The 15358-nt window shown below is 35.9% G+C and overlaps 1 long non-coding RNA gene across 1 annotated transcript; it reads right to left on the bottom strand.

Annotated features, from left to right (window-relative positions):
* Positions 1–555: 555 nt before the first annotated feature.
* On the bottom strand, positions 556–1087 carry LOC127083876 (uncharacterized). Its single transcript, XR_007788567.1, has 3 exons — positions 972–1087; positions 741–897; positions 556–627 (listed from the first exon to the last, which is right to left on the bottom strand). It is a non-coding gene; the product is annotated as an uncharacterized LOC127083876 (long non-coding RNA).
* Between the last annotated feature and the right edge of the window lie 14271 nt (positions 1088–15358).

Below are 15358 nucleotides of genomic sequence, written 5' to 3'. Positions count from 1 at the left end.
TCTGCATTAAAAATTCTGCATAAAAATTCTGCAGCAACACACCAAAATTCTGCATTGCATTTAACAAAATTCTGCATCAAAAATTCTGCATTCCAAAACCACCAAAAACCTGCATAAAAGTGAGTCCAAAACGCCAAACAGCCGAGCAAAACTATCGCCACAATTCCAAGCCGGTAAACCGCAAAGCAAAACGCAAAATCCAAGCATCAAATAACAGAATAACAACCTGCATAAACTCACAAAAATAACAGAATTTTCTTCCTAACAATCTTCTAATCTCACTCTCACAACTCTAAAAATCAATCTTCACCTCTCTCTAACAAATTTCCAGATTCTTCTTCTTCTTCCTCTCTTCAAATTCCTTCAACAACCGTAACAAACTCACAGAACCTTCCTCCACCTTCAACCTCCATTCACAAAACCTTCAACCACCGTAACCGTAACCGTTTTTCAATTCACAATCACCTTCATCAAAAACTCCAAACTCCATAGCCAAACCTTCAACCACTACGAATCCGTAACCGTAATCGTAATCTCCGTTCACCAAAACCTTCAACCGCTTCCAATCTTCACTCTTCAATTCTTCCACATTAATTTATCATCATCACAACCGAACCGCCAAAGATCCTGCAACAATTCTGCAGCAATTATCTCCTTTCTCGGAAGTGATAAGCAGAAGAAAAAAGAAGAAATAATAGAAAAGAGAAATCCAGAAGAGATCGGAATAATCGGAAACTCACGATCCAAGAGACTTCTTCTTCATTTCGATCGGCAATACCGGTATTACGTCTTCGTCTTCATCTCAAAGCGGAGATGCGAGCGAGGCCTTCATCATCCACCAAGAACCTTCAACAAAATCCGTAGAAGCTCGCAACTCGTAACGGAATTGGTGAGAAGCTACAATCAGAAAGAAACCGATAATTGAAGAAGCAGTAGAAGGAACCGAAACAGAGAAAGAGGAAGATTCGTACCTAATTGTAATTGGAGCTTTAATCTGGTAAGTTTTTCCGATCCGATTTCGATGTGGTTTTTCTTCCATCCGCACATACGATAATGGAGTGAGATGAATCGCGGATCTTCGAGTATATGAACTATCAATAAAGATCGAACATCGCGAACCATGGTGGATTGCTTAACACCGCGAGTTCTTGAATCCTTGAATCGTAATAATCGTTGAAGTCAATTCTGTGAGAAGGATAACGCATTGTTGTGTTGGAGTTGATCGTTTCTTCCGGCTTGTGCTAAATCCTCGTGAACGCAGTGGTTGAAGGCGCCGGAATCCAAGAATCCAAACGCGTCACAAGAGCTTCTCTGAATAAGTGCTTTTCCCCTGTCCAATTTGAGCTTACGTGAAGGTTGTACACGGACTCTCTCCATTCAACTGTGGCCGTTTGAGTCCAAGGCCCGTGCGTTTTCCTACTACACCCCCACAGATCAAAAGTCCAATTCAGGTTTTCTTCCAAGTTTTTTTGTTGAATTCTAACTATTTTTGGTTTAATTAGAGTATCAATTAGTATATAATTAGGTTAATTAAGTTTGTAACTAGCGTAATTAGAGGATTAGGTGTTATTTAGAATAATTAGTAATAAGTAGGATTGATAGGATACAGTTAGAGTAATGCTAGGAATAGTTTTTTTTAATAATGATTTTAGAATATTGCTTGAGTAATTGTAGAATCAGAATTAGAATTAAATAATAATTAAAAATTAATCTTAGGACTGTTACATTGAATACATTAGTATTAGGATTAACTTCAGAGTTAATTAGGTGGATTAGTATTAGAAATGTTTTTTAGAAATACAATAACTGTAGAAATTAATTAGGAAAATTAGGATTAGAGTTTGTTTAGGACAATTAGAAATTAATTTTAGAATTTGGAAACCATTTTAATTAGTTGTCAAATTAGAATTAGAATATTAGAATAAAGTCTTAAATAGGATTTAATAGATTTTAGAAATTAATTAGCAATATTAAATTTAGGCTACTGGTTTAGGTAATTAGATTTTAGAGTTAGTTAATTAGATTATTAGAATTAGAATAATTTTTAGAAATAATAGTTTTAGAACTTTAGAGTTAATTAAAAAATGTTAAAAAAAAATATTAAAAAGAAATATTAGAAATAGTTTAGAAATATTAAATTTAGTTTAGTTCTAATTGACTTTAAATAGAACTTACTTCCGTAAATAGAAATTTAATTCGATATTAATCCATAACTGTGAAATGACTATTCTACCCTTAGGCTTAGAGATAATTCGGTATTGCATGCTCCCTTAATTTTAGGACATATCATCACTTGATTAAATGAATTTCACGTGGAGTTTGAGCTTCCGTTTTGGATTTTTGTTCCTCTTTGGCCCTAGTCTTGGACTAGTGGTTTGTGATCTCACTTTTGAGTTGTGTTTCAAGTTAATAGCACAAATGGCCTATGCTTGATGATGTGCTTCCATTGGAGTTGACTTGTGACTTGTGTATAGCTAATTTTGACTTTGTTTTGCAGGGTTTGATATTTGAGTTTGAGCCTTAATGGCTTGTAATTTGGTGCATTGGTTTGTGTTTGTCTGTTTATAGTTAACTGTGAACCATTTGCTGTTTAGTTGTGTGATTAGTATACTGATGATATTTGATTGATTTCAGGTACATTAGTTGCTAATATTGCTTTGCTTTGCTTGATAAGCAATTTGCACCGAGGTATAACATTCTTGACTTCATGTAGTCTGGAAGACCTGGCCTGTTACTTGGCCAGGCAACTGTCTGAAGTCCTCCTTAAGAGGCGATGTTTGTGGTTGTTTACTTTTTGTGCCAAGCAGGTAAAGACCTCTATGAGGCAATTGGTGGATCAAAGGGATATGCAATCTATCCCCCACTATTCTGTTGAGTCGTCCCTCTGCTCACACGGCTGTGTGTTGATGCATTGGGACATTAACCCAAGATCTTGTGTTGTTGCACAATCGAGTCAGAGTCTTGAGCGTAGAAGGGTCCCTCCATTCTGGACCCACGCTCCTTTGTCTGAAGCTCTCCCTGACCAGGGATAAGAGCTGTGAAGTCTCATCTTCACTCACCTTTCATCAACTTCACCTTAGCCCCTCAATGGCAAGGTTAAGAGCTAACCTTACCCCGATACAGAGGCTTGTTTGTTGAGGTTGATATGACCCCTCGACTAAAGCCTAGCCCTGATGTTTGAGCCCCTTGTTGGTGTGTTTATTTCATGTTGTATGTGCTTGTGTGGTGTGATTGTATCCCCTAGGTTTGCTAGACTCCGCGTAGTCTCGTTTGCATGTCAATTAAGGTAGCACGGTTCCTTCGTATAGGACTTCCTTTCTTGCTTGAGCTTTCCTAAAACACAAACAAACATTATCCCCTCTTAAGGATACGTTAGCTCCTTCTACTACAGGCGAGTAAGTCTCCAAAGGTCGAGCATCAGGTAGATTGCGTAGTGACGTTCTCCACTTAAAAAACACAAACCAACAGGAATAGTTTAGCCGAACTACGGCAACTCTGATTCTCATGTCCAGATGAGATACGTAGGCACGAGATGCGATGTCTTGTCGAGTTTGACTAACAACTAACACTAATCCTTTTCTCTCGCCCTCGTTGCGATTGAGACCTTCCCCTTCTCTTGCCCTAGTTGCAATCGAGACCTTTCTTCTGCCTGTGTCTTCGTTTTGTGTTGTTGTGTGCTTGGAAGCTGATGTAAGTCCATCGAGTGGCGTTCGGGTTCCAGTGTGTGTTTTGGTTCGGATGCTGATGTAAGTCCAGTGATTGGCATTCAGGCTCCTCGTTTGCCTCCTTGTGTGTGTTTTTGGTTCGGATGCTGATGTAAGTCCAGTGATTGGCATTCGGGCTCCACGTTTGCCCTTGCCTGTGTTTGTTTCTGTGCGTGAGCCGAGCTACGAATGCTCTGATTCTTCTTTGTCCAAGAAGATACGTATGCATAGGATGCGACATCCTAGCGAGCATGTGTCGTTTCCCCAGTCCGAACTACTTAGACTCTGATGTCTATGCTTGATAGACTAAGTAGGCCCAGGATGCGGTATCCTGCCGATTCAGTTTCAGTCTTGTCTGTTTTCTTGTGTCTCTTTCAGCCTGTGTAGATGTTTATTTGAGCAGTGTTTTAGCAACCATTTTCCTCCCTATTGTGCGTGGATCCCGTCGAGTACGACGGATGCGTAGGGGTGCTAATACCTTCCCTTCGCATAACCGACTCCAGATCCCATTCTCTTTGGTCGCGAGACCATGCTTTTTCCAGGTTTACTCTGAGCGTTTCCTTTCCCTCTTTTGGGATAAATAACGCACGGTGGCGGCTCTGTTGTTCTTGTTTTCCCGCCGGTTTTTCGCGTAATGCGACAATGGCAGCGGTTGGATTTGTGTGTTTCCAGGTCCAAAATGCCAAAACAGATGATGCTTGATGATATAGAAGATGAATGAAGTAGCTCTTGTAGCTCAATTATGCACCAGGTAGAAGAATCCTCAATTTGCCATGGATGAGCAAGGTGATGACAGCCACGAATTCTTCCAGCTTTGGCCACAATTGAGTTCAACAGATGTACAATTTCACCTGCAATTGAAGATACAAGCAAGAACAATGCAAACACTGATGAAATTTGATGAAATTCGTGAAAAAAGTGTGAGAAAGTTTGAAGAAAATTGGAGAGAATTTGATGATTTTGCTTTTGGACCTGAGAAAATGAAATGTGATTAAGAGTTTCTGTTACAATTATGCCTTTATACCATGTATTAATCCAAATGTTAATCAAGTTTAGGCAAATTGGAAGAGATTAAGCAAAATGCATTTTCATGAATTTTGGCCAAAATGCCCTTTTCATTATGCAGCCAATGCAATAGTGTAAATACCATTCAAGCAAGTCCAAAATGATGTTTATGATGTGTTGGAAAAGGGTTTGGAAGGCAAATGACTTGTATTTTTGAAAATCACTATTTTTCCCACCAATTTTCAAATGATTCACTTGAAAAATGCCATTTTGATGTATGGATTTTTGATGAAATGTAATGATGCATCATGAAAGTCCATGTCAAATGTGGTTTTCTCAAAAAAGAATCACCCAATTTGGCCTTTCCATTCAAAAGTTATAGCACTTTGAATTTCAACTTTTTCTGACAATGATTTGATCATAACTTGCCAACCACACATGAGAAATGAGTGTTCTTGGACTTTTTGGAAATGGGGGAACAAGATCTTCAACTTTCATGTTGGACAAAATTCCATTTGAAGCTTGTATGATGAAGTAAATTTGAGGAGAAGAACTTTCCCTTTTTGGCAGTTTCCAATTACAGGTCACCTGCCATTTTAGGAAACTTTTGATCTGACTTTATTTTCTTCAACCTTGATCTTTGGTATGTCAAATGAGACTTGTATGGACATGAATGAAGCCTTTCAAACCATCTCCCACCTTCAAATCCATAAAATCAAGCACAGTTGATCACAGTTGACCACAGTTGACTTTCTAGGGTTTCAGATGAAATTCAGCCTGACTGATGACTTCTGAGCATCCAATCTTTGGCCAAACCACTTCAAAATGATCCCATAATCATATGAACCTGATAAACCAACCCTAGGGCTTTGTCTCCATGGAAATGCACTTGCTTGCTTGATTGACTGATTCTCCTGATCAATTTGACCTAATCTTGTCTGAGGACTTGCACTTGGGCAAAGGACAATGCAATGTTATGCAGTGGACCATGTTATGTTAATGACCTAATGATGAAAATGTATGTACACAAGGTAGGTGCAAATTTGAGGTGCTACACCTACGACGTGTTGTTTTCCCCGACAGAGTTTCTTTCTTCCCCAGCGAAGTTTGTACATCCACAACGAAGTTCATATTCCCTCAGCAGGGTTGATCTTCAGAGATGGTTGATCTTCCCCCAGTAGATCTCTTTGGCTTCCCCACCAATCACCATTCAACTTGCTCCCAGTCGGAGTTTCCTCCTGATTTCCGAGCATGTTTTTTGAGATTATTCTCTGTAGGGTTGTCTCCCATTTTTATGGTGTTGACCTAAAATTCCCCACAAATCTCCCATTTCTATCCTCAGCAGATCTCCTCCTTCCCCAGTTAGGTTTGAACCTTTGGGATGTTGATCTCTTTGTTCTCCAGCAGTTGTCTCCATATTTTGGGGATTGACCGAGGATTGTACCGGTGGTTCAAATTCTTTGAGACACCTTTGTATCCTTTGTGATCATTTTGTCAGCATCATATATACATATACATATACATTCATATAATTTCATATTTTGCATATCCTGCATCCTCATATTTGATTTGTTTGAGATTCTTATTCTCTATTATGGCGGTATTTTATCCCCATACCAAATCTGGTGTCTGTCCTCCTTCAATTATAGAGTGTCATCCCCTTAAGCAGAAAGACTTTATCCTTTCTCTGTTTCCCCACTGAGTGTGTTTCCTCGTGGATGGTTGTTATTTCAGTTTCCTCTCTAGTGGATTTTCTGGATGGAATTACTCCCCTTGAGTTATGTCCTCATTGGGTTGAGTCTTGATTGACCGTTTTCTTTCTAGCTCTTACCTACATAAATACTTTGGTCCCCTAAGAGTCTATTACCCAGTAACTGGTAATATTCTTCTTAGTTTGCAGTTTGTTACTTCTTGCCTAATACCTGGCAAAAGTACCCTTATTTTTCTCCTCAGTAGAACCCCCAGTGGATCTATTCCTCAGGAAGTATATCCTTGATATGTTCATCCTAACCAGTGACGGATATCTTTCTTTCCCCTACCTGAGTCTATCCTTGATATGTTCACTTTAACCAGTGACGGATACTCTCATTCTTTTGGTATTCTACCCAGTAAAAAGGTAGTTGTAATCCCTATTTTGTTCCCCAGGGAGTTAATCCTTGATATGTTCATCTTAACCGATGACGGGTTTTACGCGTGGACTTTGGTCTATGGTGGAAGCGCGTAACAATGTTGAAAATGAAATCAAACGAGGATTGACTGTTATGAAGTCAATCGTTCGTGCAAGAGACAAGGGTGAAAAATTCGAAGTACATTGGAGTGCTGAAGACCAACTAATTGAGCCTAACGGTTCAATGTTGCCAAGTTACATTGGTTTCCTTGTTCGACAACATATTTCGATTACATGTGATAATTGGAGAATCCCGGAATTGAAGGTTGGCAAAGAAAAAATATGGTCCGAGATACAGGTACTTACCATATATTGTTATATGTTTTTTTTGTTGACTATTTGTTGACCATATATTGTTATAATATTACTTATAATAACACACTCCATGTGTATGTTTTTTAGAGATCCTTTCACATCGATGAAAGCCGGCAAAAATATTGTATTCAATTGGCCGGAAAAAGACTCCGAGGATTTCGATCCTTTTTGTCCAACAAATTTCTCAAGGATGAGGAAGGAAAATTTGTTGAAGTAGAACGGCCAATGAAGTATGCGGAGATTATTTCAGCCGAAGAATGGGATAACTTTGTCGCCAAACGAAGAAAAGAAAAATTCCATGTAATGTCTATTAATTATGGTATTATACAATTGTTAAGTTACTTGGTTCTGATATGCCTTAAACTTTTTTATCCAGGAAGTAGGCGACAAAAATCGGAAAAGGGCATCAAAACCCGCGTATCTGTACAAAAAAGGGCGTACGGGATATGCACGGTTACAACAAAGAATTGTGAGTATATTCAAATGCTATGAGCTTATACATTGTCACAATATGTTATAATTGATGATCTTATAATCTGATTCAATGTGTAGCTAGCCGAGGAGAATAGTGACGCAACATCTCTTCCGGAGCACGTATTATGGAAGGCTGCTCGGGTTGGGAAGGATGGGACTGTCGTTGAAGCGGTTCAAAATGTTTATGACAAATGTGTAAGTATATATAACATTATTTATTTAATTATATCAAAAATTTTGTTAGACATATAATTCATTTTTAATCTCCTCTAATAATATTTCAGGAGACTTTATCCCAAACCTTACCTTCAACCGAGGTCCAGGATTACAGGAGCCTACTTAGTCGAGTACTAAATATTCCTGAGTATTCCGGTCGTGTGAGGGGTAAGGGTTTTGGTGTGACTCCGTCGTCATTTTATAAAAAACCAAAAACAAAAAATCCTACCAACAAAGAGGTGATGGAGACCTTGGCGGAGTTAAGGGCACAAGTACTCGAACTGCAAAAGGAGAATGCAAGGTATAGAGAGGAAAGGCGCGGTTCCGAGGCAAAAGATACTAGTGACCGAGCTAGTATCAATTGTCAACCGAAATTTCCAGAGGTAATTATATATGTTATTATGAAATTAAAATAGCACTTTTTTATTTGACACATATACACATTAACAATAACATATTTATTATTGGTTTTGGGCATTACACCTTGTCAGCTGTATCTATCGTCACCAACTTATCGCATAGTTGGGAAGGGAAAAGTGCACAACACTTCGGGTGAATTACTTCACCATAATCCCCTCCCGGTGGGATATATGAAAGTTTCGGTTGACCTTGTATTAGATACGGACGCGCTTCTACCATTACCTGACGTTGTTTCAGAGACAACGTTGATGCGAGATGCAGTCGGATCCTTTGTTGGATGGCCGTCAGATCTAATTTTCCCAGATGCCGAGGTATATATGTTCTAAATGATTATGAATATTTAGTATTCACATTTCAATTCAGCTACAATTATGATATTTAATCAATCCTTATTACATGGTAATGTTAGACTCCTACAAGACCCACACATAAAGCTGGTAAAGGGATTTCAAGACGCATCGAGTCGGTTGCATCTCAAAAAGAGGTACAAATGTATATACCCATTGAATTATATACGCAACGATTCTGTTGCATCACAAAAAGTCATGATTTAATTTATATGAATTTTTAGGTTCCCGGTCGAATGTTGAAAAAAGTTGGTAAGGATATTCCAACGAAGTCCGGGACAAAAACAAATCCTAAATCTCAAAAAGAGGTACAAATATATATACCCATTGAATTATATACACAACGATTCTGTTGCATCACAAAAAGTCATGATTTAATTTATATGAATTTTTAGGTTCCCGGTCGAATGTTGAAAAAAGCTGGTAAGGATATTCCAACGAAGTCCGGGACAAAAACAAATCCTAAATCTCAAAAAGAGGTACAAATATATATACCCATTGAATTATATACACAACGATTCTATTGCATCACAAAAAGTCATGATTTAATTTATATTTTTAGGTTCCCGGTCAAATGTTGGACAAAGCTAGTAAGGAAATTCCAACGGCGTCCGGGACAAAATCTCAAATTATGATGCGTCTTGAGAAAATGGTGGAAGAGTCAGATATTATGCACGGCGCCATCCGTAGTGTAGGTATGGATGAAGGTGTTTTCGGAATTGCTCATTCCGAATTAATTGCAAAGGAGGACATGTAACAACTTTTTGAACACGAAGAATTGGGCATCATTGTCATTCATACATACATATGGTACTCCGATCAATCTATTATTTACTTAGTTGAACAATTTATTTACACATTTCAATGAGTAGTCTAATGTTTATTATGTTTCTATTTAAGGTATATGTATGACACATTGATGCGGGGAACTGAATTGTGTAACCGATTCAATTTTATTGCTGCTTCCCGTATCAACACAACGTTTATAACGAAAAATCCAACATCCGTAATGAATGAACTAGTCGATAGATTCATGGTGGCCGGCGATAATACTACACCCAGTTTGTATTTTTTACCGTTTAATTCTGGCAACGGGTTAGATTTTCTTTCTAATAATTTTATTCTAATCTATGTATATCTTTTACGTAGAAAATTTTCATGCATCTAAATTTTTGTTTTATTTTACAGTGGTCACTGGGTGTTGGTTGCTATGGATATTTCGAGACTAATGGTGTATTATCTCGATTCGTTACCGGGTAATTGGAGTAAATATCCGAGTATGAAGAAGACGGTTGACGCGTAAGTGAATTTCCCCTAAATATTCGTGTGTATTTGTATATTTAATTATGTCTATCAGATTGATCCCAATATACGTTTTTATTTTGTTAGGGCAATACTAAAATTTAGATCGAAAAAGAATTATCGTAATAGGAAGGACATTACCTGGGTCAGAGTTCAGGTATATATTAAGTTTCTTATTTTTGCTTATAATAGTGTTTGTAAGAAATTAATTATATATATATATATATATATATATATATATATATATATATATATATATATATATATATATATATATATATATATATATATATATATATATATATATATATATATATATATATATATATATATATATATATATATATATATTGTTTGTTGAGCCTTGGTCAAAGTTGATTTGATTTTGCTAGGTTAAGATCATTGGATTTGGGGGATTGATGGAATGTACATTCCATCTCCCAAAATGAATGAATGATCTTAATTTAGTAAAAGTCCTCCGATGAACAATTTGAGTTTTGATCCATTCCCCTCTCTTTTCATATAATTCCCCTTCTTTATACATTCATATCATGGACCTATGATATCTCAATATCCTAATGCTAGTTGATAGCAAAATCAACATAAGTTTGGATGAGATTAGGCCACCACTTTTGCATATTCTTTTTTTTGTGTGGTATGTTTCATGAGCATAGTCCATTATACTATGTCTCTAACATGCATTACCACCAAAATTCTATTGTCCGGCCTCAAATAGTTGGGACTTCAACATAAGTCCAATTAAGATTGCTTAACATAACGCTAAATTTTTGACACAAAAGACATAGCATCCTAGTTAGTGAGATTGTAAGTCTCCTATATTTCATAGTATTGTGTGGAAACTTGGCCTTTTTTCCTTCCTTTGGAAGATGTCTTGGTTCAAGGATCCGTGCTTATGATAAGTGGGTTGAGTGTTCTCCAAAGAATGACTAGAAATAAAAAGCAAAAATCAAAAGCAATACTAACTCCTAACTCATTAAAAACTAACATTTAATTTCAAGTCATTTACCTTAATGCAATTTAATTTTAAGCCTTATTCATTTGCCATTATTCATACCATTCTAATTGTTTATGTTAATGTCATTTTCACTTTGCCCACATGGACCATATTGTGTGATATATCTTGTTTGTGTATATTTTGTTTGCTTGTGTGGTCTTTCACCATTAATGTATATAATAAGAACAAAAACCCTAAAAACTATTGTGTGAACTGTTGGTTTGATCTTGGACAATTGGACTTAGAATTTAGGCAACATTCCCTATGCAAAAGGACTTGGCCAATGCCAACTTTAATGTAACCAAGTACTTACAATTTGAAACTTCATTTGATACACCATTGAAGATCCCTTTCAGTTCATCTGCAACATGATCATTATGATGTTGTTACTTTGAACCTGTGATTTGTGGAATTCATCTGCTACATAGGCAAATTTGAAGAAGATCATGGGGTTGCTAAACTTGGATGTGGCTATCTTTATTTGATGTCTTGCTCTTCAAGTTGATATGTTGTGCATTGTTTGTTGCTTGATTTTAATGTCCAAGGTAATTTGGGTATCTATCTGACATTCTTGTCTATTGGATTGCACCCCATTGGTCAGGTATTTTCAACTCTTAACTTTTAAATTTATGATTAGGATTAGTCTCTTCATCTCCTCCCCACTTATTTAATTTAAAATCTCTCCCTCCTTTTATAACCTTCTTTGCTTGTGCTTGTTTTTTCTAAACTTAGACCATATTGCAAACTAGAAACTTTGGCCTTATGCCATTGCATTTTTAAATTTCTTTTCTTAAATAAACTTGTACATACATTTAATTATATTTGACTTTAAAATTTTCAAAAGCCAAAAAGAACTAACTCATTCAAACCATTTTTAGGCCTTTTTGGCTTTCAAACTTAATCTTTGTTTAAAGGCAATGCATCCACTTTGAAATTTATACAATGAACTACGAGGTTTTGATCCCTCATTTTATGTTGGTACGTAGGCATAAGTCTGAAGGTCTTGTCAAACACAAAATTATAATTAATGAATTCTATCTCATCCCTCCCCTCCCCCCACACACTATATTTATTTGTAAACATAATTTTGTACAAAATACATATGCGCACAAGAAAGGGCTCCCTAGTAGTACCTATAACACTTTGGGTGTTAACACCTTCCCTCTGTGTAACCAACCCCCTTACTTGTAATCTCAGACATTTTATTAGTTTTGATTTGAAAACTTCTCATTTTTGGGTTTTGTTCGTACTTTTCCCTTTTCCCTTGGAAATAATAAAAACGAGGTGGCGACTCTAGTTTTATTGACGTCTAGCTTATCCATAGCTTGATGGTCATGAATTTACCGCTACATAAACAATAAAAGTGCGGTGGCGACTTTTGCTTTGCGAGTTAAGTTAATCGATAGCTTATTCTAAAAATTATTACCACTAGAACATTAGAGTTACAATTATTGAAGAGGTGGACGTTACATAGCAATTATAGAAGGCGAATGTTATTGGAAGATGTATTTATGAAAGGATATGAAGAGTAAAACATAGAGAATTAGTAAAAGATTGGAACATATAAATAAGAGTCTGTTTTGAGAGTAAAAGGAGGCAAGCAAACACAAGAAAATAAATAAATAACAGATACTCCAACCAATCGTTTTGGGATCTCCTTGATTGAAAACAACGAAGTCAACCTTTTAGTGTTTTTATAGCTAGACCAGTTACCACTGCCATCCTAAACACAACTCAAATACACCCTCTTTCATCAATATTCTCACGTCAAACTCCACATCTCAAACATAATTTCTATTATTCATGTAATCACTACAACTTCATCAACGAACCCTATATACCAGACTTGCTATAACATCTCAACCGCCTTAAGAGTTAGGTAGTCACACTATAATTCATTTCAACGCATGGAAAACAATTTTTCTTACACCACGACATCAACGAACGCCTCCTCAAGGAGCACGAAATGTTGTTGAAGCACCGTCGATCATCACAGACCACCATATTCTTTGCTTCAACTTCCTTCGTTTGTTGTTCTGTAACTTATATTTATATATTGGGTTTGTGTGATTTTTATGTTGCTTTAAAATTAGATAAAAATGTGATGATTTTTTAGTTATTTTTTTCAATCATATGTACTTTGCTGGAAAAATAAGAGTTAGCATGTTAGTTTGTTTATTACATTGGAGGGGGAGAGAGAGAGAGAGAGAGAGAGAGAGAGAGAGAGAGAGAGAGAGAGAGAGAGAGAGATATTCTAAAAAAGGAGTTTTTTCTTTTCTTCTCTCTATTTGTTGTGTTTCACAGGAAAATAAGAACAGGGTTATTGTATTCATTTTATTTTTAAATTTAAGTTAATTTAGATTTTTTTGTTGGTATGGGCTTTGGGCCCATTCAGTCTGAACATGATTGCCTGCCATATGCACTTCTGTCCAATCATCTCCATACACTCCCATTTGTTCTTTTCTCATGATTTTTACTTTATTTCAATAATATTTGAGTTATTATAATGTTGCTATGTATTAATATTGAATAATGTAAGTATAATTTGTGTGGGTTGGTGTTGATTTATTTTATTGCATTGTGAGTTTGGAATTTAAATCCACTTTAGCTTTCGAAAATCATTTGGATGCATAACTTCGGTTGCTAGGCTTCTTATAGAGTGATTCCTACATGAAAACATCTTAAGTTAGCTTATAAATAAATTCAATACTTTAAGTTTCAGTCTATTTTTCCATTGTAAATATTGTATTTAGTGTAACCGAGTTGTTGGATTTCTCATTGCGTTGCAACTTCGACTTTGTAATATAATTTTTGCTCGGCTTCTTATAGAGTGATTCATACCAAAATCCAGCTTAAGTTAGCTTAGATCTAAATTTAGTAGTCTAGATTATGATTTATTTCTGGTCCTTTGGATATCTCTTGTGTATTCTTACAATGAACTCTTATTGTTTGCATCTTTGGATTGTATCGTGTTAACTTTATTTCAATTGATTATCCTCATTGCAATCCCCATTCGACAAAATGTACCCCCACTCCCATGACATATAATATTTTATTTTTATTGCGTTAGTTAATTGTTAATTCAAGATTAGCGTAAAATCAACCATATTCAAAAAAAGAACAAAAATAAGCTTGATCCAATGTCAAGTAACTTTCTCAAATCAAACCATCTTCAAAACGAGTTCAAACAATTTCACAAATCATTTTCCTACCAACGTGAATAAACCCTCGATCGATGTGTGTAGACTTTCTCTTTCCCAAAATGTTTGGACAATGTTGTATAGCTATATGTTCGAACACTCGTCTTCCGTATTAAAACATAATAATAGATTGAATTCAGTTGGTTCTTGTAGCGGTATATTCATGACCACTGAACTATTGATTAACTCAACGTCAATAAAACAAGAGTCGTCACCGTGCTTTTATTGTTTCCAAAGGAAAAATGAAAAATGTTAGAGATTACAGGTAAGGGGGTTAGTTACACAGAGGGAAGGTATTAACACCCAAAGTGTCCTAGGTACTCCTAGGGAGCCCATTTTTGTGTGCAAGTAGTTTTAGTTGAAAAAAGAGATGTTTGTTAAAAATTGAATGTGGGGATGAGAAAAGAATTCATTTATTATGTTTTTGTGTTTGACAAGACATTCAGTCTTATGCCTACGTACCAACATAAAAATGAGGGATCAAAACCTCGTAGTTTGTGGTAAAAACTTCAAAGAATGGGTGGATTGATTTTAACAAAAGCATAAAGATATTTTGTTATCAAAGAAGAATACCCAACCAAACATCCACTGATAATGAGTGCTCTACAACATTTAAGAGGGAAGGCTCCAACTTGGATTCAATCAACAAGTATGCCACAAATCCCTAATAAATGGAAAGACTTACAATCAATATATCATGGAATGAGAGAATTACATCTCAACCAAAGATAACTCAACTCTAAATTCTTCCTTTCGAAAAGTTTAAAAGAAAAAGGCACGAAGTGGCCAAAAGGATTAGATGAGGTTGTTAGTTCTTTTTGTCTTTTTGAAAGTTAACTCAATATGATTAAATTTATTGATAAATTTGATTAAGAAAATGTTTGAAAATCAATGGCATAAGACCAAGGTTTCTACTCAATAAAACAAGTCTAAGTTGAAACAACAAACAAACAAAGTTTTGAAAAGGAGAGAGAGATTTTGAAATTTAAGAAGGAGTACAAGATGCAGGGACTATCCTAGACAAGATTTAAAAAGTTTAGAGTTGAAAATATCGAACCAATGGGAAGCATCCACAAGACAAAAGTGTCAGATAGAAACCCATTTCCTTTGGATTGTTAATCAAGCAACAAGCATAATCATCCAAGCAATTAATAAGAAGACCAAATGGTATCAAATAAAGATAACCAAGCATC

This window comes from Lathyrus oleraceus, chromosome 5 (genome assembly GCF_024323335.1).
Source record: "Lathyrus oleraceus cultivar Zhongwan6 chromosome 5, CAAS_Psat_ZW6_1.0, whole genome shotgun sequence".
Taxonomy (NCBI): Eukaryota; Viridiplantae; Streptophyta; class Magnoliopsida; order Fabales; family Fabaceae; genus Lathyrus; species Lathyrus oleraceus.
This window is presented reverse-complemented; position numbering and strand designations above follow the sequence as displayed.